A 15,959-nucleotide genomic window follows, 5' to 3' on the forward strand; every position below is an offset into this window, starting at 1 on the left:
TATCCTTATTGTTATATACAGGCTACTGCAATTGGCTCAATGGCGAAACAAAAAATAACAGATTTTTGCATCTTCCAGCCAGTCTACTATAATAGATCAGGATAATTCAGATGAAACGCTTTCATTAGTCAGTGAATCAGATCAAGCAAGCAATTCCAGCAGTGCAACAAGAGATCCCGTCCACAGGAGCCGACACTAAGAGCGCTTGGCTTCAGGAATTTCCTTGGCTTAAATACAATAAAGAGAAAGGAGTGATGTGCTGTGAGTTTTGCTCCAAGGCCGGTGATGTTGCTGGAAAGACAGATTTCATTAAAGGAACAGATCATTTCAAGAAAGAAACAATAAAAAAACATGGAGATAGTCTGAAGCATAAAAATGCTCGTGACTGTATAATAGCTAGGAGTGCCCCAAACAGACACCTTTACCTCCTGCTGTAGCTGGTGACTGTATAATAGCTAGGAGTGGCCCCAAACAGACACCTTTACCTCCTGCTGTAGCTGGTGACTGTATAATAGCTAGGAGTGCCCCCAAACAGACACCTTTACCTCCTGCTGTACCTGGTGACTGTATAATAGCTAGGAGTGCCCCCAAACAGACACCTTTACCTCCTGCTGTAGCTGGTGACTGTATAATAGCTCGGAGTGGCCCCAAACAGACACCTTTAGCTCCTGCTGTAGCTGGTGACTGTATAATAGCTCGGAGTGGCCCCAAACAGACACCTTTACCTCCTGCTGTAGCTGGTGACTGTATAATAGCTAGGAGTGCCCCAAACAGACACCTTTACCTCCTGCTGTAGCTGGTGACTGTATAATAGCTCGGAGTGGCCCCAAACAGACACCTTTACCTCCTGCTGTAGCTGGTGACTGTATAATAGCTCGGAGTGGCCCCAAACAGACACCTTTACCTCCTGCTGTAGCTGGTGACTGTATAATAGCTCGGAGTGGCCCCAAACAGACACCTTTACCTCCTGCTGTAGCTGGTGACTGTATAATAGCTCGGAGTGGCCCCAAACAGACACCTTTACCTCCTGCTGTAGCTGGTGACTGTATAATAGCTCGGAGTGGCCCCAAACAGACACCTTTACCTCCTGCTGTAGCTGGTGACTGTATAATAGCTCGGAGTGGTCCCAAACAGACACCTTTACCTCCTGCTGTAGCTGGTGACTGTATAATAGCTAGGAGTGGCCCCAAACAGACACCTTTACCTCCTGCTGTAGCTGGTGACTGTATAATAGCTAGGAGTGGCCCCAAACAGACACCTTTACCTCCTGCTGTAGCTGGTGACTGTATAATAGCTCGGAGTGGCCCCAAACAGACACCTTTACCTCCTGCTGTAGCTGGTGACTGTATAATAGCTCGGAGTGGCCCCAAACAGACACCTTTACCTCCTGCTGTAGCTGGTGACTGTATAATAGCTAGGAGTGGCCCCAAACAGACACCTTTAGCTCCTGCTGTAGCTGGTGACTGTATAATAGCTCGGAGTGGCCCCAAACAGACACCTTTACCTCCTGCTGTAGCTGGTGACTGTATAATAGCTAGGAGTGCCCCAAACAGACACCTTTACCTCCTGCTGTAGCTGGTGACTGTATAATAGCTCGGAGTGGCCCCAAACAGACACCTTTACCTCCTGCTGTAGCTGGTGACTGTATAATAGCTCGGAGTGGCCCCAAACAGACACCTTTACCTCCTGCTGTAGCTGGTGACTGTATAATAGCTCGGAGTGGCCCCAAACAGACACCTTTACCTCCTGCTGTAGCTGGTGACTGTATAATAGCTCGGAGTGGCCCCAAACAGACACCTTTACCTCCTGCTGTAGCTGGTGACTGTATAATAGCTCGGAGTGGCCCCAAACAGACACCTTTACCTCCTGCTGTAGCTGGTGACTGTATAATAGCTCGGAGTGGCCCCAAACAGACACCTTTACCTCCTGCTGTAGCTCATGCTGGTGACTGTATAATAGCTCGGAGTGGCCCCAAACAGACACCTTTAGCTCCTGCTGTAGCTGGTGACTGTATAATAGCTCGGAGTGGCCCCAAACAGACACCTTTACCTCCTGCTGTAGCTGGTGACTGTATAATAGCTCGGAGTGGTCCCAAACAGACACCTTTACCTCCTGCTGTACCTGGTGACTGTATAATAGCTCGGAGTGGCCCCAAACAGACACCTTTACCTCCTGCTGTAGCTGGTGACTGTATAATAGCTAGGAGTGCCCCCAAACAGACACCTTTACCTCCTGCTGTAGCTGGTGACTGTATAATAGCTAGGAGTGCCCCCAAACAGACACCTTTACCTCCTGCTGTAGCTGGTGACTGTATAATAGCTCGGAGTGGCCCCAAACAGACACCTTTACCTCCTGCTGTAGCTGGTGACTGTATAATAGCTAGGAGTGGCCCCAAACAGACACCTTTACCTCCTGCTGTAGCTGGTGACTGTATAATAGCTAGGAGTGGCCCCAAACAGACACCTTTACCTCCTGCTGTAGCTGGTGACTGTATAATAGCTCGGAGTGGCCCCAAACAGACACCTTTACCTCCTGCTGTAGCTGGTGACTGTATAATAGCTCGGAGTGGCCCCAAACAGACACCTTTACCTCCTGCTGTAGCTGGTGACTGTATAATAGCTCGGAGTGGCCCCAAACAGACACCTTTACCTCCTGCTGTAGCTGGTGACTGTATAATAGCTCGGAGTGGCCCCAAACAGACACCTTTACCTCCTGCTGTAGCTGGTGACTGTATAATAGCTCGGAGTGGCCCCAAACAGACACCTTTACCTCCTGCTGTAGCTGGTGACTGTATAATAGCTCGGAGTGGCCCCAAACAGACACCTTTACCTCCTGCTGTAGCTGGTGACTGTATAATAGCTCGGAGTGGTCCCCAAACAGACACCTTTACCTCCTGCTGTAGCTGGTGACTGTATAATAGCTAGGAGTGGCCCCAAACAGACACCTTTACCTCCTGCTGTAGCTGGTGACTGTATAATAGCTAGGAGTGGCCCCAAACAGACACCTTTACCTCCTGCTGTAGCTGGTGACTGTATAATAGCTCGGAGTGGCCCCAAACAGACACCTTTACCTCCTGCTGTAGCTGGTGACTGTATAATAGCTAGGAGTGCCCCAAACAGACACCTTTACCTCCTGCTGTAGCTGGTGACTGTATAATAGCTCGGAGTGGCCCCAAACAGACACCTTTACCTCCTGCTGTAGCTGGTGACTGTATAATAGCTCGGAGTGGCCCCAAACAGACACCTTTAGCTCCTGCTGTAGCTGGTGACTGTATAATAGCTCGGAGTGGCCCCAAACAGACACCTTTACCTCCTGCTGTAGCTGGTGACTGTATAATAGCTAGGAGTGCCCCAAACAGACACCTTTACCTCCTGCTGTAGCTGGTGACTGTATAATAGCTCGGAGTGGCCCCAAACAGACACCTTTACCTCCTGCTGTAGCTGGTGACTGTATAATAGCTCGGAGTGGCCCCAAACAGACACCTTTACCTCCTGCTGTAGCTGGTGACTGTATAATAGCTCGGAGTGGCCCCAAACAGACACCTTTACCTCCTGCTGTAGCTGGTGACTGTATAATAGCTCGGAGTGGCCCCAAACAGACACCTTTACCTCCTGCTGTAGCTGGTGACTGTATAATAGCTCGGAGTGGCCCCAAACAGACACCTTTACCTCCTGCTGTAGCTGGTGACTGTATAATAGCTCGGAGTGGCCCCAAACAGACACCTTTACCTCCTGCTGTAGCTCATGCTGGTGACTGTATAATAGCTCGGAGTGGCCCCAAACAGACACCTTTAGCTCCTGCTGTAGCTGGTGACTGTATAATAGCTCGGAGTGGCCCCAAACAGACACCTTTACCTCCTGCTGTAGCTGGTGACTGTATAATAGCTCGGAGTGGTCCCAAACAGACACCTTTACCTCCTGCTGTACCTGGTGACTGTATAATAGCTCGGAGTGGCCCCAAACAGACACCTTTACCTCCTGCTGTAGCTGGTGACTGTATAATAGCTAGGAGTGCCCCCAAACAGACACCTTTACCTCCTGCTGTAGCTGGTGACTGTATAATAGCTAGGAGTGCCCCCAAACAGACACCTTTACCTCCTGCTGTAGCTGGTGACTGTATAATAGCTCGGAGTGGCCCCAAACAGACACCTTTACCTCCTGCTGTAGCTGGTGACTGTATAATAGCTAGGAGTGGCCCCAAACAGACACCTTTACCTCCTGCTGTAGCTGGTGACTGTATAATAGCTAGGAGTGGCCCCAAACAGACACCTTTACCTCCTGCTGTAGCTGGTGACTGTATAATAGCTCGGAGTGGCCCCAAACAGACACCTTTACCTCCTGCTGTAGCTGGTGACTGTATAATAGCTCGGAGTGGCCCCAAACAGACACCTTTACCTCCTGCTGTAGCTGGTGACTGTATAATAGCTCGGAGTGGCCCCAAACAGACACCTTTACCTCGTGCTGTAGCTGGTGACTGTATAATAGCTAGGAGTGCCCCCAAACAGACACCTTTACCTCCTGCTGTAGCTGGTGACTGTATAATAGCTAGGAGTGCCCCCAAACAGACACCTTTACCTCCTGCTGTAGCTGGTGACTGTATAATAGCTCGGAGTGGCCCCAAACAGACACCTTTACCTCCTGCTGTAGCTGGTGACTGTATAATAGCTAGGAGTGGCCCCAAACAGACACCTTTACCTCCTGCTGTAGCTGGTGACTGTATAATAGCTAGGAGTGGCCCCAAACAGACACCTTTACCTCCTGCTGTAGCTGGTGACTGTATAATAGCTCGGAGTGGCCCCAAACAGACACCTTTACCTCCTGCTGTAGCTGGTGACTGTATAATAGCTCGGAGTGGCCCCAAACAGACACCTTTACCTCCTGCTGTAGCTGGTGACTGTATAATAGCTCGGAGTGGCCCCAAACAGACACCTTTACCTCCTGCTGTAGCTGGTGACTGTATAATAGCTCGGAGTGGCCCCAAACAGACACCTTTACCTCGTGCTGTAGCTGGTGACTGTATAATAGCTCGGAGTGGCCCCAAACAGACACCTTTACCTCGTGCTGTAGCTGGTGACTGTATAATAGCTAGGAGTGCCCCCAAACAGACACCTTTACCTCCTGCTGTAGCTGGTGACTGTATAATAGCTAGGAGTGCCCCCAAACAGACACCTTTACCTCCTGCTGTAGCTGGTGACTGTATAATAGCTCGGAGTGGCCCCAAACAGACACCTTTACCTCCTGCTGTAGCTGGTGACTGTATAATAGCTAGGAGTGGCCCCAAACAGACACCTTTACCTCCTGCTGTAGCTGGTGACTGTATAATAGCTAGGAGTGGCCCCAAACAGACACCTTTACCTCCTGCTGTAGCTGGTGACTGTATAATAGCTCGGAGTGGCCCCAAACAGACACCTTTACCTCCTGCTGTAGCTGGTGACTGTATAATAGCTCGGAGTGGCCCCAAACAGACACCTTTACCTCCTGCTGTAGCTGGTGACTGTATAATAGCTCGGAGTGGCCCCAAACAGACACCTTTACCTCGTGCTGTAGCTGGTGACTGTATAATAGCTCGGAGTGGCCCCAAACAGACACCTTTAGCTCGTGCTGAAGCTCATGCTTGTGAAAAAACAGCTGAGAAAGACTTTAAAGAAATGAAGATTAAATTTAATGTGGCCTACATGATAGCACGTGAAGAGCTACCATTTACAAAGTATGCGGCTCAAATCTTACTTATGAAGAAAAATGGAATGGATATATCCAAGACATATGACAATGACGCTGCATGTGCAGAGATTATTGGTTGCATTGCAGAGGAATTTAAAGCTCAAACATTAAATGAAGCTGCAAAGGCAACTTACATTTCAATCATAACAGACTGTGGAACTGATGTATCAGGAAGTGATAATGTGATAGTATACTGCAGGTATATTTTGTCAGGTGTCCCTGTGAACCGTCTGCTAGGATTAGGTGCACTTCAGCATAGCCATGCTCGGGGAATACTAGAAAGTATTGGAGATATTTTTAGTGCAGACCACAGTGATCCATATTGGTGGCCCCATAAGCTCAGTGCTTTTGGTGCAGATGGAGCTAGTGTCAATATGGGTGCATCAGGTGGTATAGGTGCCCTAATGAGAAAAGAGATAGGAGAGCATATACTCTCATTTCACTGCTTACCGCATCGTTTGGAACTGGCCATGTTAAATACACAAAAATGTCTACCTATGGTCCAAAAAGTATATGATCTTCTGCATCTTGTCTGGAAGACTTATCACTTTAGTCCCAAAAGTAAACGGGAGTTGAGAGTCATTGGTGCAGAGTTAGGCTGTAAAATCCGCTGTCCCTCAGCAGTAAAGACTCAGCGCTGGCTACCTCATATCTTCCGGGCACTCTCTGTTTTCCTGTCGTTTGATCAAGAAACTGGGCAAGGGCAGTACACCGCTGTGCACCATCATATGGAACAGCTTTCTGTATCCTCAAAAAATAGTGACATTTCAGGAAGAGCCAAGCACATTGTGCAGCAAATGGAGAACCTGATGTTTGTTGCATTTTGTCGTCATTTCCTCCATGACCTTTTTGGGGAGATCTCAAAGTTAAGTCTGACTCTCCAGAAGAACTCTCTCATCCTTCCCCAAGCAGTTGCTGCCATTAAAACGTGTATCATGACAGTTAACAACTTTAAAGAAGTCCCACTGAGAAATGGCAAATTGCAAGAGTTTTATAAAAAAATTAATGTAGAGGAAATGCAGACTGGCACACAGAGAGCAAGTCACATGGCTAAAAGGCGCAAGACGAGTCATACCAGGTGTATTGCTTTTCAGAATATCCAGCTAAAAGATTTTGATGCACAGGAGGAGTTTATGGAAAACCTAAATGAGCACATTAGAAGAACAGTGGAAGTAACAGTGGGTGAACTGGAACGAAGATTTGAAGTAATGCTAAGTAGTGAGGAGGAGGGTAGAACAAGCTGTCCAGACATCATCCAGTGTTTCTCTGTCTTTTCTCATGATTCCTGGCCTGATGATCTTGTTACATATGGAGAGGAGGAGATTGACACATTAACAAAATGGTATAAAACCATTTTGTTAAAAAATGGCTGCGAAGTGGAAGCAATCCAAGCAGAATGGAGGCAATTGAAATTTTTAGTTAAAGGGCAGTTTGCTGACCTTTCTTACAGCAGTTTGTGGGAAACGCTCATCTCAAAGGAGCCATACTGTACGGACTTTGGGAATGTTTTACATTTAATTCACATTATGTTAATACTTCCTATATCAGCTGCACAATGCGAAAGGGGTTTTTCTGCCCAAAACAGAATCAAGTCACAAGTCCGGAGTTCTCTTCATATTTCAACACTGGAGGACTTAATTCGCATAAGCTCCGAAGGCCCTTCCCTTGAACTGTTCAATCCTGAGCCCTCTGTGAAGCGCTGGTTCAACTCAAAGAGGAAGAGAAGGCCACAATATAAAGGATGGCCAGGGGGCACTTACATACTGGCAGTCAGTGACACTGACTCAGAACCTGACTTGTAGACCACCTCACACATTCTAGTGGACTGTATATTGTTGTCAAGTTGCAAGCTTTTAAGTTCAAGTTCAGAAGAGTAGGCCTCATTAAAAGGCTAGCCAAGTGAGGCTGAAGTACTGAGTCAGACTGGATATGGTTGTCAAGTTGCAAGTTTCCATGTTGAACGTTTTCAAACTAAGAAAAGAAAGGATCTAAAGGAGGAGGAGGCTGCCGTGGCCTCTGCACACAGTAAGTCCCATTTAACATAACATTAATTTTACATGTTTTAAAATGCTGGCGACCAAATATTCTATTTGGCGCCTAAATTTTTCAGGTTAGGAGCCAATGGCTCCTAGGTAAATTTTTTAGTCTGGAGCCCTGCATGTTATATATCGTTTTAATCGTAACGACTTGAGGAACATGCATAACAAGTCAGTTTTACCATAGGACGGACGGCGTAAATGCAAAACTCCCAGAAATCAAAACAAATTCGTTTTTTTTTCAATTTGACAGCGCAAATGATTTTTTTCCGGTTTCGCAGCATATTTTATGGAAAGATAATGCCTGTCATTGCAAAGTACAATTGGTTTTGCAAAAAATAAGCGCTCATATACGTCTCTAGGTGAAAAAATGCAAGCGCTATGGACTTTTAAACTTAAAATGGAATAAGCAAAAGCGCAAAAACGAAAATAGGCTTTGACCTTAAGGGGTTAAAGTGGAACAGAGAATTCACAAAGAGAATAAACCATGGTCTTGTTTAGAGCAAAAAAATAAAATAAAAATAAAAATTCACCTCTGATAATTATCATAATTAACAGACATTAAAAAGTTCATATTTTTTGATGAATCGGCCTCCGTCTGCTGTACATTATACACTCCTCAACCCGGAAACTGCAACCCCAAGAAGGGATAGTAAAAAAAACAAACGAGGCAGTATTGGAGTGTTCATGTTCTATACAACACTCCAATTTACTTGATGGTTACAATAAGGTCTCACCTTGAGGCCGTCTTGAAATGTTTTCATTGTAGCGATAATGCAATGTAACCCCTCCCCCCAGCCTCCCCCCCCCCCCCCTACAATCAGTACATGGGAGGAGTTGATCTGTCTGTCCAAGTCCTCAAGCCATACAGCGCTCTGCGAAAGACTAACGTGTGGTACAAAAAGCTGGCCGTGCACATGGTCCAAAGGGCATTGTACAATGCTTGTGAGCTTTACTGCTGTGCCAGGCATTCTGAGAAGAACCTTCCGTTCCAGGAGGCAGTCATCAAGGCCCTAGTATTTGGAAGAAGGAGCAGGGCCGACTACTTCTACAACTGGAGGTCCCTGTATGGTGCCAGGGCCGCACTTTCCTGGGGAAGTCGCTCACACGGGGGAGATTCCAGAAAAATGCAGGGTGTGCTATCAGTGTGATACCTGTCCTGACAAACCAGGACTCTGCATTGCAGACTGCTTCCAGGCGTACCATATGCCAATGGGGTCCTAATTCCAAAATTACCACTGTTCTACTGGAGAAAAACAAAGACATTAGGGCCACATGTACGGCCTTGTGAACATGAAAACTACAAGGTTAAACAAATGTCTAAAAAATTAAATTTTACATTTTCATGGCAGATTGTTCCACCTATGTTTCGGTCACCAGTGGGGTCTATATCCTCACTCCGCCCCTTGTTACGTTCCTTGAGGGGTGTAGTTTCCATAATGGGGTCACTTGTGGTGGATTTCCACTTTTTTGGCAGCACAGGGGCTTTGGCTTCCGTCCATTCAAGACACATCCAGTTTCCAAAATCCAAATGGCGCTCCTTCCCTTTGGAGGCTTTCCTTGCGCCCACTTGGCACTTTATTTCCACATGTGGGGTATTTCCATACTTTATGGAAGTGATTTTGAACAGTTTGGGGGGTGCAGCTTCTGAAATGGAGTGATTTGTGGGGCTCCACGTTGACTCTCAATATGATGATGATGGTGGATCGTGTGGAACTGCCTCGACATCCCAGCCGGACTCCACAGCCTCCCAATAACAGGGCGTTGGTGGAAAGGGCCATGGTGGCTTAAACAAAAAGCGGAAAAAACACCAGAATTGCTGATTATTTTGTCACATTATCAATTAGAAAATAATTAATAAAAAGTGATAAAAAAAATCCCACCTCCACCAATGTGGCACCATTAAAAACTATAAATCATAAACAAAACCCCCCAAAAGCTCCGTAGGGTAAAATAAAACGGTCATAGGGGTCATAATAGGGTAATATTCATCAGAATTAAAAAAAACATCATTAAAAGAAGTTTTACTGTTTTAAAAATAGTAAAATTTTAGTAAAGCTGTAACCATGGAGATCGGTGTATTCAGACTCTTCACAAAGTACAATTGTCCTTTCACGTCCCTGTAAATGGAGAAATGAGAAGGTTACGGCTCTTAGAGGCGAGGAGGGAAAATCCACTGTGACCAAACAGATTTAAAAATGCACAAATATACACAATGGATTGTAGATGTAGTAAATCCCACAGCGCCACTCTCCTCCTCAGTTTGTGTGTGGTATTACAGCTCCTGTACACTCATTGTAATCAGCTGTAACTACCAAATACCGGAGAATGGAGGAAAACAAAGTCTACACACACACACACGCATACACACCGACATGGAGTCTAATAGATCCAACATCTCCGAGAGCTCCAGCTACGTGTAACCACAGCAACAGTGTCACCACATGCTGATCCCGCCCACTCCTGTCACATGATTACATCACAGGTCCTTCACCACAATCTCTTCTCTCCTGCACTGCTGAGCTCCGCCCCCACATGTACTGGTCACATGATTGTGACATCATCACAGGTCCTACACCTCCAGCATCTACCAGATACAGAGCAGCTCCTGGTCGGGCAGTCACTGCTGTTGTGTTGTGTGTGGAGATCTCTGCTCCTCAGTGTGTGACCCCAGCAGTAAGGTAAGCTTACAGGAGAAGGGGTGTTACATTGTGTTACTATCAGTGTGTGACCCCCCCCAGCAGTAAGGTAAGCTTACAGGAGGAGGGATGTTACATTGTGTTACTATCAGTGTGACCCCAGCAGTAAGGTAAGCTTACAGGAGGAGGGATGTTACATTGTGTTACTATCAGTGTGACCCCAGCAGTAAGGTAAGCTTACAGGAGGAGGGATGTTACATTGTGTTACTATCAGTGTGTGACCCCAGCAGTAAGGTAAGCTTACAGGAGGAGGGATGTTACATTGTGTTACTATCAGTGTGACCCCAGCAGTAAGGTAAGCTTACAGGAGGAGGGGTGTTACATTGTGTTACTATCAGTGTGTGACCCCCCCAGCAGTAAGGTAAGCTTACAGGAGGGGTGTTACATTGTGTTACTATCAGTGTGTGACCCCAGCAGTAAGGTAAGCTTACAGGAGGAGGGATGTTACATTGTGTTACTATCAGTGTGTGACCCCAGCAGTAAGGTAAGCTTACAGGAGGAGGGGTGTTACATTGTGTTACTATCAGTGTGTGACCCCCCCAGCAGTAAGGTAAGCTTACAGGAGGAGGGATGTTACATTGTGTTACTATCAGTGTGTGACCCCAGCAGTAAGGTAAGCTTACAGGAGGAGGGGTGTTACATTGTGTTACTATCAGTGTGTGACCCCCCCAGCAGTAAGGTAAGCTTACAGGAGGAGGGATGTTACATTGTGTTACTATCAGTGTGACCCCCCAGCAGTAAGGTAAGCTTACAGGAGGAGGGATGTTACATTGTGTTACTATCAGTGTGTGACCCCCCAGCAGTAAGGTAAGCTTACAGGAGGAGGGATGTTACATTGTGTTACTATCAGTGTGACCCCAGCAGTAAGGTAAGCTTACAGGAGGAGGGGTGTTACATTGTGTTACTATCAGTGTGTGACCCCCCAGCAGTAAAGTAAGCTTACAGGAGGAGGGATGTTACATTGTGTTACTATCAGTGTGTGACCCCAGCAGTAAGGTAAGCTTACAGGAGGAGGGATGTTACATTGTGTTACTATCAGTGTGTGACCCCCCCAGCAGTAAGGTAAGCTTACAGGAGGAGGGATGTTACATTGTGTTACTATCAGTGTGTGACCCCCCAGCAGTAAAGTAAGCTTATAGGAGGAGGGATGTTACATTGTGTTACTATCAGTGTGTGACCCCCCAGCAGTAAGGTAAGCTTACAGGAGGAGGGATGTTACATTGTGTTACTATCAGTGTGTGACCCCAGCAGTAAGGTAAGCTTACAGGAGGAGGGATGTTACATTGTGTTACTATCAGTGTGTGACCCCCCAGCAGTAAGGTAAGCTTACAGGAGGAGGGATGTTACATTGTGTTACTATCAGTGTGACCCCAGCAGTAAGGTTTGGGGCCCCTGGCTGTGACATAAAGGCCCCGGCAGGACTAGCCCCTCCTTGTGCTCCAGTTGTCTCCTCTTCTCCCCCAGACGCTTCTTCTCCTGAATGACCCCCCAAGAATGGAGAAGGACAGGAATGAGATCAGTAAGAGAATATTACACGTCACCTTGGAGATCATCCGCCTGCTGACCGGAGAGGTAACTTCTCTAGATTTCCACCATTGTTGTCTGGGCTCTTTGGCCCCTCCCTCCCTCCCCCGCTCTATGTTCTGGATCTGGTCTCCTCTTTGTAGGTGCGGTGGTCTCCAGCACTGACCCCAGTAGTCCAGATGTGTCTCCTCTTCCTCCTCCTCACTAGAGCTCTATACAGGGGGACAATCTCCTCTTTGTAGTGAGGAGGAGGCAGGAATACTGGGCTCAGTCCCCTCATTGTCTCTCTCCATCCCCAGGATTACACCATAGTGAAGAAGACATGGGGGGAGGGTGTGGCCTTCCCCCAGGAGTCAGGAGGGCGGAGCAGGGCCCGGGGCCCCATCACGGAGCCTCCATCACTGATACATGAGCAGAAGATCCTAGAACTCACCCACAGGATGACTGAGCTGCTGACTGGAGAGGTGACACTGGGGAATGCTGGGAGATGATAGAGTAATCCAGGAGGCAGCAGGCTGGGGGGGATGACTGTGTGATCATTGTGTGTGTCAGGTTCCTATAAGGTGTCAGGATGTGGCCGTCTATTTCTCCATGGAGGAGTGGGAGTATGTAGAAGGACACAAGGATCTGTACCGGGGGGAGCAGCCGCTCATGATGGAGGATCAGCCGCCCGGCCTCACAGCACAAGGTAAGAGGAGACCTTCCTGATGCTAGAGAGCAGGGGGGAGGGGCCCCTACATCCTCCTCCTCCTCCCATCCTCCTCCTCCTCCCATCCTCCTCCTCTCATCCTCCCATCCTCCTCCTCTCATCCTCCCATCCTCCTCTTCCTCCCATCCTCCTCTTCCTCCCATCCTCCTCTTCCTCCCATCCTCCTCTTCCTCCCATCCTCCTCTTCCTCCCATCCTCCTCTTCCTCCCATCCTCCTCCCCCTCCCATCCTCCTCCCATTCTCCTCCCATCCTCCCATCCTCCTCCTGATGACATGTAGCAGTGTATAATGGATTGGCTCCCTGTGTGTTCCCTACAGATGGAGGCAGTGACAGGAATCCACCAGAGAGGTGTCCCCGTCCTCTGTATTCCCAGGACTGTCCAGAGGGAAATGTCCCAGCAGACAATCAGCAGGTAGATGAGGCTGATGCTATAGCACTATATCTCTATAGCGCCCCCCGGTGCTGGTGGTTGTTGCTCCTGCACTCATAGATGTGATGAGGCTGATAGATACATGTTGCTGGTTTCTTATGTTGATGTGTTAGATTTTCCCTCCTGTCTGCTGGATTGTACTGAATTGTTCTCTATGTCCCATCAGGGGGGAGATCAGGTGACTAATATTAAAGTGGAGGATGAAGCAGAAGAAGAGAGGATGAGGGGCGATCCCCCGTGTATGAGTGAGGTGAAGGAGGAGGAGGCGCCGGGAGCTGCTATACCAGGTAGGGGAGGATGGAGGTACACAGGGATATAAGGGGGGGCTCCACCTTACAGCTACATTACAGTAACACCCCCCCCTGTGTATATATGTATAGTGCAGTATAGTGAGGGGGGGGGCAGGGATATAAGGGGGGGCTCCACCTTACAGCTACATTACAGTAACCCCCCCCGTGTATATATGTATAGTGAGGGGGGGCAGGGATATAAGGGGGGGCTCCATCTTACAGCTACATTACAGTACCCCCCCCCCCCCTGTGTATATATGTATAGTGCAGTATAGTGCAGTATAGTGAGGGGGGCAGGGATATAAGGGGGGGCTCCACCTTACAGCTACATTACAGTAACACCCCCCCCCCCCCCGTGTATATATGTATAGTGCAGTATAGTGAGGGGGGGGGGTCACAGGGATATAAGGGGGGGGCTCCACCTTACAGCTACATTACAGTAACCACCCCCCCCTTTGTATATATGTATAGTGCAGTATAGTGAGGGGGGGGCTCCACCTTACAGCTACATTACAGTAACCACCCCCCCCTTTGTATATATGTATAGTGCAGTATAGTGAGGGGGGGCAGGGATATAAGGGGGGGCTCCACCTTACAGCTACATTACAGTAACACCCCCCGCCCCTGTGTATATATGTATAGTGCAGTATAGTGGGGGGGGGGGCAGGGATATAAGGGGGGGCTCCACCTTACAGCTACATTACAGTAACACCCCCCCCCCTGTGTATATATGTATAGTGCAGTATAGTGAGGGGGGGCAGGGATATAAGGGGGGGCTCCACCTTACAGCTACATTACAGTAACACCCCCCCCCCCCCCTGTGTATATATGTATAGTGCAGTATAGTGAGGGGGGGGGCAGGGATATAAGGGGGGGCTCCACCTTACAGCTACATTACAGTAACACCCCCCCCCCGTGTATATATGTATAGTGCAGTATAGTGAGGGGGGGGTCACAGGGATATAAGGGGGGGGCTCCACCTTACAGCTACATTACAGTAACACCCCCCCCTGTGTATATATGTATAGTGCAGTATAGTGAGGGGGGGCAGGGATATAAGGGGGGGCTCCACCTTACAGCTACATTACAGTAACACCCCCCCCCTGTGTATATATGTATAGTGCAGTATAGTGAGGGGGGGCAGGGATATAAGGGGGGGCTCCACCTTACAGCTACATTACAGTAACCCCCCCCCTGTGTATATTTGTATAGTGCAGTATAGTGAGGGGGGGGGCAGGGATATAAGGGGGGGCTCCACCTTACAGCTACATTACAGTAACACTCCCCCCCCCCCTGTGTATATATGTATAGTGCAGTATAGTGAGGGGGGGCACAGGGATATAAGGGGGGGGCTCCACCTTACAGCTACATTACAGTAACACCCCCCCCCTGTGTATATATGTATAGTGCAGTATAGTGAGGGGGGGCAGGGATATAAGGGGGGGCTCCACCTTACAGCTACATTACAGTAACCCCCCTCCCCTGTGTATATATGTATAGTGCAGTATAGTGAGGGGGGGCAGGGATATAAGGGGGGGCTCCACCTTACAGCTACATTACAGTAACACCCCCCCCCCCCTGTGTATATATGTATAGTGCAGTATAGTGAGGGGGGGGCACAGGGATATAAGGGGGGGCTCCACCTTACAGCTACATTACAGTAACCCCCCCCCTGTGTATATATGTATAGTGCAGTATAGTGAGGGGGGGGCACAGGGATATAAGGGGGGGCTCCACCTTACAGCTACATTACAGTAACACCCCCCCCCCTGTGTATATATGTATAGTGAGGGGGGGCAGGGATATAAGGGGGGGCTCCACCTTACAGCTACATTACAGTAACATCCCCCCCCTGTGTATATATGTATAGTGCAGTATAGTGAGGGGGGGCAGGGATATAAGGGGGGGCTCCACCTTACAGCTACATTACAGTAACCCCCCCTCCCCCCCTGTGTATATATGTATAGTGCAGTATAGTGAGGGGGGGGGGGTCACAGATATATAAGGGGGGGCTCCACCTTACAGCTACATTACAGTAACACCCCCCCCCCCCTGTGTATATATGTATAGTGCAGTATAGTGAGGGGGGGCAGGGATATAAGGGGGGGCTCCACCTTACAGCTACATTGCAGTAACACTCCCCTGTGTATATTTGTATAGTGAGGGGGGGGTGTCACAGGAATATAAGGGGGGGCTCCACCTTACAGCCACATTACAGTAACGCCTCCAGCCCCCGGTGACCCCCTGTGTTATGTATAATCAGACGTCTGATGATCAGGCGGCCGTTCTCTCCCATTGATGTATTGTACATATAGAGCTGCAGCCATGATGGCTCCTGCTCTCTTTCCGGCTCCCCCTTTATAGCAGCTGATAGGACCTTCTGTCTCCTGCACTCTGGTAGAATGGACTCCGCAGGGTCCTAGAGACCTTTATTACAGACTGTGACTGATCTCCTTCCTCCATCCTGTACATCCGCTATGAGATTTCTCTACACACAGAATCCACTTACAGGGTAAAATCACACAGATGGTTTTATGCCGTTTTCTGTGT

General features: G+C 48.4%; 1 pseudogene; it reads left to right on the forward strand.

The window, feature by feature from the left end:
- Positions 1-15,959, forward strand: part of LOC138797207 (zinc finger protein 665-like) — a 162,267-nt pseudogene that overhangs the window by 108,919 nt on the left and 37,389 nt on the right.

The sequence above is a fragment of the Dendropsophus ebraccatus genome, chromosome 7 (assembly GCF_027789765.1).
Source record: "Dendropsophus ebraccatus isolate aDenEbr1 chromosome 7, aDenEbr1.pat, whole genome shotgun sequence".
Taxonomy (NCBI): Eukaryota; Metazoa; Chordata; class Amphibia; order Anura; family Hylidae; genus Dendropsophus; species Dendropsophus ebraccatus.